Source organism: Ranitomeya variabilis, chromosome 4, assembly GCF_051348905.1.
Source record: "Ranitomeya variabilis isolate aRanVar5 chromosome 4, aRanVar5.hap1, whole genome shotgun sequence".
NCBI classification, from domain to species: domain Eukaryota; kingdom Metazoa; phylum Chordata; class Amphibia; order Anura; family Dendrobatidae; genus Ranitomeya; species Ranitomeya variabilis.
Window position 1 is genome coordinate 189782525 of NC_135235.1, and position 11808 is coordinate 189794332.

The 11808-nt window shown below is 44.2% G+C and overlaps 1 long non-coding RNA gene across 1 annotated transcript; it reads left to right on the forward strand.

The window, feature by feature from the left end:
- The first annotated feature begins 2 nt into the window (after positions 1 to 2).
- LOC143770156 (uncharacterized) lies at positions 3 to 7076 on the forward strand. Its single transcript, XR_013214560.1, has 3 exons — positions 3 to 878; positions 2041 to 2277; positions 7029 to 7076. It is a non-coding gene; the product is annotated as an uncharacterized LOC143770156 (long non-coding RNA).
- Positions 7077 to 11808: the final 4732 nt, after the last annotated feature.

Below are 11808 nucleotides of genomic sequence, written 5' to 3' on the forward strand. Positions count from 1 at the left end.
TCTCCATTTTTGTTTTTTTGCCTGTTCTTTATTCGCTTCTTTTAAGTTGCGCCATTTTTCACGTCTGTTTCCTATGTCTTCGCCCATTTATCTTCCGTCGTGTTCAGACTTTATAAGATGGTTTTCCCCCTGATTCACCACTCGTGACTTTTCGAGAGGTTGCAAAAATTTGTCGCAAAGGTACAGCAGCGATTTTATCTGTGCCTGAGACTTTTTTTTTTTGTGTGCAACTTTTAGAGAAACTTGCGCTATGAAAATAATAATCACAAAATAAGTTAAAGACAAAAATAAAAGGTTTTTTCTATGATCACATTTTAGTTTTATGGTATTCGTTCCTGTTGTTTCAAATTTCGCAAGCAGCTCCTGACTTTTGCATCAAAATGGTCTTCATGGCTTTTTGCAACTGGTTAGTGCAAAGGTCGCAGGTTTCCCAAGCCGGAGGAGGATTTGTGCCAAATATATGGCGCGCATAACGTCACTCCAGAGGATCGACTGAAGAAATTAGGGAAAAATTGTACGACTTTTGAAAAACTCACAATTGATGAAATGGCTGAAAACATCTAGAAGCCCCAAACGCCATCCACACTGCTGGATATAGAAAAAAATAAACGGGCAAATAAAAAAAAAGGCGCACATGAAATCCAAGCCAAAAAACACCGACCTGATGACTAAGACCTGATGGTCGAAACGCGTCAGCGTTGACCACCTGGGACCCCCATCTCTTTGCAAATGTTTGCATTTTTAAAATGTTTCCAATAAATTGACTTTTTAGAAGATCCATGCTGGAGATTATTTTTCCTCTTTCATTGCTGGCTCTGGACTACGCCCTTGACCAAGGCAGCTCCGTGCGTGGACATTGTTGCACTGCTGAGGGATCGGTGAGCTGACTTATTTTCTCCCCCTTTTTTCCTTTTTCCCTATTTTTGTATAAGGCTATGTTCACACGCTGCGGTTTTTGCTGCGGATCCGCAGCGGATTTGCAGCTGCGGATCCGCAGATGTTTTCCATGCAGGGTACAGTACAATGTTACCCTATGGAAAACAAAATCTGGTGTTCCCACGTTCCTTTTTTCTGCTGGAAAATCCGCGCTGATTTTCTGCGGAAAAAAAGAAGTACCATGTCAATTCTTTCTGCGGATTCCGCAGTGGGTTTCCACCTGCACCAATAGGAAAATGCAGCTGGAAACCGGCAGTGGAATCCGCAGTAGAAAAAGGACAGAAAACCGCAGTGAAAACCACCGCAGGTTTTGCACTGCGGTTTTGCAAAATCAGGACCTGAAAAATCCGCAGCAAAAAAAGGATGGTGTGAACAAGCCCTAAAGGTTGATGGCTCCATAGAATAATATGCCCCATATGCTGCTCCATAAAGGTTGATGGCCCCATAAGATGCTCCATAGAATATTATGCCCCATATAATGCTGCACAAAGGATGATGGCCCCATAACATGCTCCATAGAATAATATGCCCCATATGCTGCTGCGATTAAAAAAAAAAAGACATACTCACCTCTAGTAGCTGGGAGCAAGGTGCCAGTGTCCTGAGCAGGCGGGGACACCGGCGCGCTATGGGGGATATATATATATGATTGAAACCATATCAATATCTCTCAAATTAGTATTAATTAATTGGAGTGTTGAAATCATTTAAAAATATATACCATACTACACATGGGGCTAGTATTCTCAGACTGGTAAGAGGCCATGGATATTGGTCCCCTAAGGGCTTGTTTCCATTTGCGAGAAACATGTCCGTGTCTCGCATGTGGAAACCAAGCTCTGGCGCCCGCACTCCAGAATGGAGCGTGCGGCCGCATAGGAACACATGGAGCTGCACAGCTCCGCTCCCAAGTGCCGGCGCCACAGCTTGGTTTCCACATGCGAGACACGGACATGTTTCTCGCAAATGGAAACAAGCCCTTACCCTAAAAGTCGCATCTCGCCGGCACGCCACAAAAGGCACATCTATTAGATATATTATTAGGGACTTTAACCCTGAAGAAGAAGGACTGAGTCCGTTGAAACTTGTTGGTTTGCTTTTTAGCCTCAGAGACGCTCCGTAGCTGTAGTGACGTTACACGCTGCCAGGCATAGTCGGCCATTTTTCTTCTGCCAGGTAACCAGGGATGCCACCAGCCAGGGCGCCCATAACTATGCGCGGCTACTCTGTGTTCTCCCACCGTGACGTACCGCATTGTCACACTCCGACAGCCCGCCGTCCATCCACCCACACGAACGGACTGGATCCCACAACTCGTGACTGGGGAGAAATGCAAGCAGGGTAAGTGCTTAGCCGCACGGGCTATGTCAGACTTTTTGCATGCATATACCCTTTTAACAGTTGACCAAGCACAGGTCACATAAATGTTTCAGTTGGCATGCTGCGATTAAAAAAAAATCAGATGGTAAAAAAAAAAAATCAGATGGTAAAAAAAAAAAATCAGATGGTAAAACCCAGATGGTAATTTGGTTCAACTATTGGCAAGTGTGTATTTAACCCCTTCATGACCCAGCCTATTTTGACCTTAGTGACCTGGCCGTTTTTTTGCAATTCTGACCAGTGTCCCTTTATGAGGTAATAACTGAGGAACGCTTCAACGGATCCTAGCGGTTCTGAGATTGTTTTTCGTGACATATTGGGCTTCATGTTAGTGGTAAATTTAGGTCGATAATCTTTGCATTTGTGAAAAAAATGGAAATTTGGCTAAAATTTTGAAAATTTCGCAATTTTCAAATTTTGAATTTTTATTCTGTTAAACCAGAGAGTTATGTGACAAAAATAGTTAATAAATAACATTACCCAGAGGTCTACTTTACATCAGCACAATTTTGGAAACAAATTTTTTTTTTCCTAGGAAGTTATAAGGGTTAAAATTTGACCAGCGATTTCCCATTTTTACAACAAAATTTACAAAACCATTTTTTTAGGGACCACCTCACATTTGAAGTCAGTTTGAAGACACCATTCTAAAAACTGCACCCCTCAAGGTACTCAAAACCACATTCAAGAAGTTTATTAACCCTTCAGGTGCTTCACAGCAGCAGAAGCAACATGGAAGGAAAAAATGAACATTTAACTTTTTAGTCACAAAAATGATCTTTTAGCAACAATTTTTTTTTATTTTCCCAAGGGTAAAAAGAGAAACTGGATGACAAAAGTGATTGTACAATTTGTCCTGAGTACGCCGATACCCCATATGTGGGGGGGAACCACTGTTTGGGCACACGACAGGGCTCGGAAGGGAAGGAGCGCCATTTGACTTTTTCAATGAAAAATTGGCTCCAATCTTTAGCGGACACCATGTCGCGTTTGGAGAGCCCCTGTGTGCCTAAAGATTAGAGCTCCCCCACAAGTGACCCCATTTTGGAAACTAGACCCCCCAAGGAGCTTATCTAGATGCATAGTGAGCACTTTGAACCCCCAGGTGCTTCACAAATTGATCCGTAAAAATTAAAAAGTACTTTTTTTTCACAAAAAATGTCTTTATCCTCAATTTTTTTCATTTTCACATGGGCAACAGGATAAAATGGATCCTATAATGTGTTGGGCAACTGCTCCTGAGCACACCGATACCTCATATGTGGTAACAAACCACTGTTTGTGCACATGGCAAGGCTCGGAAGGGAAGGAGCACCATTTGACTTTTGAATGAAAAATTAGCTCCAATCGTTAGCGGACACCATGTCGCGTCTGGAGAGCCCCTGTGTGCCTAAAGATTGGAGCTCCCCCACAAGTGACCCCATTTTGGAAACTAGACCCCCCAAGGAACTTATCTAGATGCATAGTGAGCACTTTTAACCCCTAGGTGCTTCACAAATTGATCCGTAAAAATTAAAAAGTACTTTTTTTTCACAAAAAAATTCTTTTAGCCTCAATTTGTTCATTTCCATATGGGCAACAGGATAAAATGGATCCTAAAATGTATTGGGCAATTTCTCCTGAGTACAATGATACCTAACATGTGGGGGTAAACCACTGTTTGGGCACACGGCAGGGCTCGGAAGGGAAGGCGCGCCATTTGACTTTTTGAATGGAAAATTAGCTCCAATCGTTAGCAGACACCATGTCGCGTTTGGAGAGCCCCTGTGTGCCTAAACATTGGAGCTCCCCCACAAGTGACCCCATTTTGGAAACTAGACCTCCCAAGGAACTAATCTAGATGTGTGGTGAGGACTTCGAACCCCCAAGTGCTTCACAGAAGTTTATACCACAGAGCCGTGAAAATAAAAAATAATTTTTCTTTCCTCAAAAATGATTTTTAGCCCAGATTTTTTTATTTTCCCAAGGGTAACAGGAGAAATTGGACCCCAAATCTTGTTGTCCAGTTTGTCCTGAGTACGATGATACCCCATATGTGGGGGTAAACCACTGTTTGGGCGCACGGCAGGGCTCAGAAGGGAAGGCACGCCATTTGGCTTTTTGAATGGAAAATTAGCTCCAATCATTAGCGGACACCATGTCGCGTTTGGATTGCCCCTGTGTGCCTAAACATTGGAGCTCCCCCACAAGTGACCCAATTTTGGAAACTAGACCTCCCAAGGAACTAATCTAGATGTGTGGTGAGCACTTTGAACCCCTAAGTGCTTCACAGAAGTTTATAACGCAGAGCCATGAAAATAAAAAATAAATAAATTTTTCTTTTCTCAAAAATGATTATTTAGCCCACAATTTTTTATTTTCCCAAGGGTAACAGGAGAAATTGGACCCCAAAGGTTGTTGTCCAGTTTCTCCTGAGTATGCTGATACCCCATATGTGGGGGAAAACCACTGTTTGGGCACGCGTCGGTGCTCGGAAGGGAAGTAGTGACGTTTTGGAATGCAGACTTTGATGGAATGGTCTGCGGTCATCATGTTACTTTTGCAGAGCCCCTGATGTGTCTAAACAGTAGAAACCCCCCACAAGTGACCCTATTTTGGAAACTAGACCCCCCAAGGAACTTATCTAGATATGTGGTGAGCACTTTGAACCCCCAAGTGCTTCACAGAAGTTTACAACGCAGAGCCGTGAAAATAAAAAATCATTTTTCTTTCCTCAAAAATGATGTTTTAGCAAGCAATTTTTTTTTCACAAGGGTAACAGGAGAAATTGGACCCCAATAGTTGTTGCCCAGTTTGTCCTGAGTACACTGATACCCCATATGTGGGGGTAAACCACTGTTTGGGCACAAGTCGGGGCTCGGAAGGGAGGTAGTGACGTTTTGAAATGCAGGCTTTGATGGAGTGGTCTGCGGGCGTCACATTCCATTTGCAGAGCCCCTGATGTGCCTAAACAGTAGAAACCCCCCACAACTGACCCAATTTTGGAAACTAGACCCCCCAAGGAACTTATCTAGATGTATAGTGAGCACTTAGAACCCCCAAGTGCTTCATAGAAGTTTACAACGCAGAGCCGTGAAAATAAAAAATAATTTTTCATTCCTCAAAAATTATGTTTTAGCAAGCAATTTTTTATTTTTGCAAGAGTAACAGGAGAAATTGGACCCCAATAGTTGTTGTCCAGTTTGTCCTGAGTACGCTGGTACCCCATATGTGGGGGTAAACCACTGTTTGGGCACACATCGGGGCTCGGAAGGGAAGCAGTGACGTTTTGAAATGCAGATTTTGATGGAATGGTCTGCGGGTGTCACGTTGCATTTGCAGAGCCCCTGATGTGCCTAAACAGTAGAAACCCCCCACAAGTGACCCCATTTTGGAAACTAGACCCCCCAAGGAACTTATCTAGATGTATAGTGAGCACTTTGAACCCCCAAGTGCTTCACAGAAGTTTATAACGCAGAGCCGTGAAAATAAAAAATAATTTTTCATTCCTCTAAAATTATGTTTTAGCAAGCAATTTTTTATTTTTGCAAGGGTAACAGGAGAAATTGGACCCCAATAATTGTTGCCCAGTTTGTCCTGAGTATGCTGGTACCCCATATGTGGGGGTAAACCACTGTTTGGGCGCACGTCGGGGCTCGGAAGGGAGGGAGCACCTTTTGACTTTTTGAACGCAAGATTGGCTGGAATCAATGGTGGCGCCATGTTGCGTTTGGAGACCCCTGATGTGCCTAAACAGTGGAAACCCCTCAATTCTAACTCCAACACTAACCCCAACACACCCCTAACCCTAATCCCAACTCTAGCCATAACCCTAATCACAACCCTAACCCCAACACACCCCTAATCCCTAACCCTAATCCCAACCCTAACCCTAATCCCAACCCTAACCCCAACCCTAACCACAACTTTAACCCCAACACACCCCTAACCACAACTTTAACCCCAACACACCCCTAACCATAACCCTAACCACAAGCCTATTCTTAACCCTATTTCCAACCGTAGCCCTAATTCCAACCCTAACTCTAATTCCAACCCTAAGGCTATGTGCCCACGTTGCGGATTCGTGTGAGATTTTTCCGCACCATTTTTTGAAAAATCCGCAGGTAAAAGGCACTGCGTTTGGTTGTGGGGGGGCAGATCAGGGTTTCCAGCCATGGCCGATGATATTGCAGCATCGGCCATGGCTGGATTGTAATATTTCACCAGTTTTCATAGGTGAAATATTACAAATCGCTCTGATTGGCTGTTTCACTTTCAACAGCCAATCAGAGCGATCGTAGCCACGGGGAGGCGAAGCCACCCCCCCTGGGCTGAAGTACCACTCCCCCTGTCCCTGTTGGTAGGGTGAAATTGGAGTTAACCCTTTCACCCGGCCTCCAGGGACGCGATCATTCTGTGACACAGCATATGCTTCACAGGTCGGGTTGGCACCGACTTTCATGACGCATATGCTGTGTCACAGGTCGGGAAGGGGTTAAAGGACCGCATGTACCGCATGTCTTTTTATGAACCAGTGACTGTATTGACATACGCCTGCATCCACGTAAAGGTACAAACCTAAGGGGGTGATCTCATTAACTTTGGTTAGGCTTCTATGTACACCCTGAGTGACGTGCTCACCCACCAAGTGAGCATTCACATTTAGATCGTACATCCCATAGCGCGGTATCTTTTAATTTGAATATTTTTCTTTTTATGCTTGGCGACAGAATTGGCACAGAATCTGTCTAGATACCAGCTGCTGTGTTTTACTGTATACCGGTGAGTGCCAGTGTGTTCTAACTTTTATTCCTAGAAAATAAAGATTGTTTGTGGTAAATATCCACTCTGCTATCTAAATTGTACAATGTGATGCAAAAAAGTAAAATCTCCTCTAAGAGTAAACTTACCCACTCACCACAGTAGGGAAATAGCGCTCATGACTCGCGACCTACGGGAGGAGACCTTTGTTTGTGTACTTTTAACCAAGGAAACAATCTGTGGAATTGGTAATTTTTCACATTTTATCACATGTCTGAGTAGTCGTGGCCGATTGGTTAAAGTGATGGACTAGAAATCCATTTGGGTCAAGTTCAAATCCTGCTGTCTATGAATTTAGGGACTCTATAGCGACGGGGTCTGTTCAAATGTTCAAAAAGGGCTCTAAAAGCGAACCTGGAAATTCTAGGCCAGTAAGTCTAACCTCTATTGTTGGTAAAATATTTGAAGGGTTTCTGAGGGATGTTATTCTGGATTATATCAATGAGAATAACTGTTTAACTCCATATCAGCATGGGTTTATGAGGAATCGCTCCTGTCAAACTAATCTAATCAGTTTTTATGAAGAGGTAAGCTATAAACTGGACCACGGTGAGTCATTGGACGTGGTATATCATGATTTTTCCAAAGTGTTTGATACTGTGCCACACAAGAGGTTGGTACGCAAAATGAGAATGCTGGGTCTGGGGGAAAATGTGTGTAAATGGGTAAGTAACTGGCATGGTGATAGAAAGCAGAGGGTGGTTATAAATGGTATGTTCTCTAACTGGGTCGCTGTGACCAGTGGGGTACCGCAGGGGTTGGTGTTGGGACCTATTCTCTTCAACATACAGTATTTATTAACGATCTGGTAGAAGGTTTACACAGTAAAATATCAATATTTGCAGATGATACAAAACTATGTAAAGCAGTCAATACAAGAGAAGATAGTATCCTGCTACAGATGGATCTGGATAAGTTAGAAACTTGGGCGCAAAAGTGGCAGATGCGGTTTAACAATGGTAAATGTAAGGTTATACACATGGGAAGAAGGAATCAATATCACCATTACACACTGAACCGGAAGCCACTGGGTAAATCTGACATGGAGAAGGACTTGGGGGATCCTAGTTATTGATAAACTTACCAGTGCCAGGCAGCGGCTGCCAAGGCAAACAGGATAATGGGGTGCATTAAAAGAGGTCTGGATACACATGATGAGAGCATTATACTGCCTCTGTACAAATCCCTGGTTAGACCGCACATGGAGTAATGTGTACAGTTTTGGGCACCGGTGCTCAGGAAGGATATAATGGAACTAGAGCGAGTACAAAGGAGGGCAACAAAATTAATAAAGGGGATAGGGAACTACAATACCCAGAGAGATTAGCAAAATTAGGATTATTTAGTCTAGAAAAGAGACGACTGAGGGGCGATCTAATAACCATGTATAAGTATATAAGGGGACAATACAAATATCTCTCTGAGGATCTGTTTATACCAAGGAATGTGACTGTCACAAAGGGGCATTCTCTGTGTCTGGAGGAGAGAAGGTTTTTCCAACATAGAAGAGGATTCTTTACTGTTAGGGCAGTGAGAATCTGGAATTCCTTGCCTGAGGAGGCGGTGATGGTCAACTCAGCTGAGGGGTTCAAGAGAAGCCCGGATGTCTTCCTGGAGCATAACAATATTGTATCTTACAGTTATTAGGTTCTTTAGAAGGACGTAGATCTGTGGATTTATTCTGACGGAATATAGGCTGAACTGGATGGACAAATGTCTTTTTTCGGCCTTGCTAAGTATGTTAGTATGTTATGGTTCTACTTTGAAAACTCAAAGGTTGTCTGTCACCCCAAAAATGCCTTTTAGACTAACTATACAGTGATATAAGGGACTTTACCCCTATAAAACTCAAACTAGTACTGTAGCTGTGACTGGTAAGGTGCTTGTAAAAAAAACTTTTAATCTATAGGCAAATGAGGGGCTTCGGTGCACCCATGGCCATGAGCTTTGTTCACTGCTATGCTCCCTTAGTTTGTGCCTTGTGGATTGTCATGGCTTGTGATGGACAGTGCTCACTCCTAGAGCAAACTCTGCCCAGTGCATGCATATGTGCTATGATTCCGGCTGTGCCAGCTGCTGGTTTACACAGTGGTTGTGCACTTTCTACCTGGCTCTCTCCACTTGCTCCACTTCCTAGGGTGTGAGTGGCTTCAGTATAGAGGAGCCAGGATGATGAGTGTGCCCAGCCACTATGTGCCCACTCGGCCGTACAGTCAGTATCACAGCGCATGTATACTAACACAGGGCAGTGTTCACTCCAGGAGTGAGCTGTGTCGTCACAAACTAGGACTGTCACCAAGACACAAATTGGGGGGACGTAACGGTGCACCCAGCTCACGGCCATGCCATGGGTTCACCAAAACCCCCACATTTGCATAGTGATTAAAAGGTATTTTTACAAGCGCTGTACCAGTAAGAGCAATAATGCTAGTATACATTTTATAGGGGTGAAGTTGCCTATATCATTGTATAATTAGTCTAAAAGACATGTGGCATGCAGGTCATAGGGAGCTACATATAAGAAAAACATGGATATCTCTGGAATGCAACATCGATTCCAGGTATCAAAGCATCGTTTTATGCAGCTTCCTATGTCCTACATGCCAAAATAGATGGGTTAGGAGGTTTGATCCTACTGACAGATTGCATTTAAACAATATTCTCAGTGATCGGTTGTAGCTAGTGTTGAGCAATACCGTCCGATACTTGAAAGTATCGGTATCGGAAAGTATCGGCCGATACCGGCAAAGTATCGGATCTGATCCGATACCGATACCAATACAAGTCAATGGGACTCAAGTATCGGAAGGTATCCCTGATGGTTCCCAGGGTCTGAAGGAGAGGAAACTCTCCTTCAGGCCCTGGGATCCATATTAATGTGTAAAATAAAGAATTAAAAAATATTGATATACTCACCTCTCCGACGCAGCCTGGACCTTACCGCTGTGAACCGGCAGCCTTCTTTGCTTAAAATGAGCGCGTTCAGTACCTTCCATGACGTCACGGCTTCTGATTGGTCGCGTGCCGCTCATGTGACCGCCACGCGACCAATCAGAAGCCGTGACGTCATCCCTCAGGTCCTAAATTCCTAGAAGGGAATTTAGGACCTGAGGGATGACGTCGCGGCTTGTGATTGGTCGCGTGGCGGTCACATGAGCGGCACGCGACCAATCAGAAGACGTGACGACATGGAAGGTGCTGAACGCGCTCATTTTAAACAAAGAAGACTGCCGGTTATCAGCGGTGATGTCCAGGGGCCTCCGGACAGGTGAGTATATCAATATTTTTTATTTTAATTCTTTATTTTACACATTCATATGGATCCCAGGGCCTGAAGGAGAGTTTCCTCTCCTTCAGACCAAGGGAACCATACACTGGAAACTTCCGATTCCGATTCCCGAGACCACAAAAGTATCGGATCTCGGTATCGGAATTCCGATACCGCAAGTATCGGCCGATACCCGATACTTGCGGTATCGGAATGCTCAACACTAGTTGTAGCCTGTCAACAAAGACCTGAAGCAGCGCTGGAACAATTGGTGAGTAATGCTCCGTTGCTGTACAATACAAATTTTAATTCTTGGAAAATCCTTATACCTACAGTATGTTCAAGGAACCTGTATGGAGGCACACTTTACTATATTGTGGTCAGAGGCCATATGGTGACATGACACACTTTTGTTCTCTGCATGACAGCACTTGCACCCGAATCCCAGGAGCCTTCCCCTGTGCACCGCTGTTTGCTCTCTCTATGTCTGCTTTGGTTGGTGGGTGACCCAGGGTGACAATATAGTAGCCCTGTTTTACTCCTTGGGCGTGTGGTTCCACCATGCCCGGAAGCTTGTGGGTTAATTCTTAGCAAGTGTTTCCCCCTGCTGTCTGCCTGGGTCTGGCTTGCTCTCTATTTAAAGAGAGGAAGTTTGCAGTGCCAGTTCTAGTGAATAACTCTGGAACTTGAAAGTCTTCATGGCCAGCGCAAAGCCTGTTTTTAGACGTCCTTTTTAGAGCTGCGAGGTGACCACTAACAAACTCTTCTTACAGGGGTATTCTCAAGTCTGGAAGCTATCCCCTATCAATGGGATAGGGGATAACTTTCGACTTGCTGGGAGTCCAACCACGCTGAAAGGTACCATGTAAATGGAGTGGTGAATGATCATGCACACTTCCACTCCACTCATTCTTAAAGTGGTTTTCTTGTCTGGAATGAGATGTCTGCAATCGCTCTGTGTGACTTGTGAATCCTCCCACCATATGCACAATATATTTTTGAGCCAGGCTGCGCCCACTAAATGGGTTCTGGCTGGGAACATACATATCACATATTTGATCGCCGTTCCTAGCACTGACAACCGTGAATCCTTGTAGCGCAAAGTGCATGTTATGGGAGGATTCACAAGTCTGTAGTCACATAGAGTGACTGCAGACTTGACATTCTAGACCGAATAACCTCTTTAAGGGAGGGCAAAAGACCAGCATGGTGCAGCTGTTGACTTTCCGAATACAGTAGCAGTGTGCATGATTGACCACTTCTCCATTCACATTAGAGCTCCAGTTCTTGGAATTGCTGGGGTCCCAACAGTCGGAGTCCTCATCATTTGGGAAGTGGTCCTCTGTCCCAACAATATCTATTAAACTTGAGACTACCCCTCTAAATGTGTTATCCTGCTGATAAAAGCATCCTCACCACCA